Consider the following 1915-nt stretch of genomic DNA (forward strand, 5'->3'; position numbering starts at 1 on the left):
CCCTGGGCACAGGGAGTGCAGGAAGGGCCACACCACGACACAAACCCCGCTGTGACACGTGCCACTGCACACGTGTGCACTCGTGAGTGTGCCATGCAGGGACAGGGGGCTCAAGGCACGTGGCAGCTGCCCACCGGGCCCTTCCCAGCACAGCCAGAGCAAACCCAGCCTCAGGACTTCCCTGAGACAGCAACGAGTGGGGACAGAGGAGATGAGCCCATAAATAAACAAGAAAAGAGACTAAATCGATGGCAATTCAGATATGACCACGTTACTCAGCTTCTCCACTAAATCAAGCTAACAAGGAAAGCAGCTCCTCCAGGTAAGAGCCTGCAGGGCCTGGGAGCCCCTCGCTCCCGCAGCAGATGCTGACAGCACCATTTAATGTTTTTATCTTCTTAATTAATGAAAAGTTAATAATGAAAAGGAAGAGGTCCGGGGGGTCGGCAGGCAGTGGCCGGGGTAGGCAGAGCTGTGTGTTTTGGGGAGCCCTGTCTCTCAGCACCTGCATTATTCACAGCCCCTGGCACCGCAGTGGAAAGGGATTTGCCAAGCGATGCTCCCACTGTCTTCGCACAAAAATCCATTTAGTCAAAACACTCCTCTAAAGCAAGAAATCAAAGTGAGGAGGTGGAGGCGATGGGGAGGAGGCGACCGCTCTCCCTCTTCCAGCAGGATGGCACAGCACTGCTCCCTGACTCGTGAGAAGGTGTGATGTGACTCCAGGAGAAGGCAGGAGGTCAGGGATGGGGGCCCCTTTCCACCCCCAGTTTTGGGAAAAGGCCAAGAGGAGCAGGAATAGAGGGGAAAGCCTCCAGGAAGGGGGTAACAGCCCACAACCAGCTGCTGGAGGCAGTTTGGAGGCAGGTTCTGGGTTGGAGGATGCTCAGTTGAGATCCCATGCCTGCTGTCCCTGACGGATGGCAGCGCAGCACAGAGGGCACCTGCAGCAAGAAACAGCCTCAAACCCAACCTGAGCCATCTCCAAACTTCCCCTTCAAAGGCTGCCTGCACCATCCTCAGGCATATGGCCATGTCCCTGCCAGCAGCATCGTCCCCAGCCCGGGGGGACCTCGCCGGGGCCCCGGGGACTCTCCTCACCCGCTGGGGTAGTGCCTGTTGTCAAACACGGGGCAGGGTTTAATCTCCACCATTATGGCTCAGTGGGAGTGCAGCCGCTCCGGGTTCCCCTCCTGATTGCAGGTGGCTAATTAGCTTTTGCTGGCACTGACTGCCCCAGCACTCAGGGGGTTCTGCCAGGGCTCCCGCAGAGCCGGCGGCTGCCGAGCACAGGGTGAGCAGGGACCTGGGTAAGGGGGACCTGGCCCAGCCGAGCTGGGAACAGCAATGTGCATGTTCCCCCCGCCAGGATGGGCACCCCGAGCAGTCCTGGGCACCCTGAGGAGGGACTGGGCTCTGCACAGCCCAGCAGCAGTGGCCTTCTGTGAGCAGCACCCGCATGGCTCCCGTGCCCACCCCTGGCTCCCGTCCTAACCCCAGCCCTTCACATGAGATTCCCAAGCCCAGAGTCTTAATTGGGAGCAATGGGCTGTTCCGCTGCCCCAGGATTCATTATTCTTGTGACTTCAAAGCCTCCAGGAACCAACTCATTAAAGGAGAAGTCATTAGGAACACGGATCTGTGTCTTCACGGAGGCAAAGCTCCCACGCGTGGTGAGACCGATATGCTGTGGTCAAACCTCCTGCCTTAAGACCTGGGAGTGGCTTTTTGGGGGCAACATCCTGGTGCATCAACCAAAAGTAATGAACCCAGCTAAAACCAGAAAGAGACAGCCAGGGATGTCACATGGGGATGAGCAAATGCATCATAAACATACATCAGGCTCTTAACTAAAAATATAGAAAACTCAGTGAAGGATAAAACAATAGAGGGGGGAAACAACAGTAAAATTGAT

This window comes from Manacus vitellinus, unplaced genomic scaffold, assembly GCF_001715985.3.
Source record: "Manacus vitellinus isolate BGI_N305 unplaced genomic scaffold, ASM171598v3 scaffold_47_pilon, whole genome shotgun sequence".
Taxonomy (NCBI): domain Eukaryota; kingdom Metazoa; phylum Chordata; class Aves; order Passeriformes; family Pipridae; genus Manacus; species Manacus vitellinus.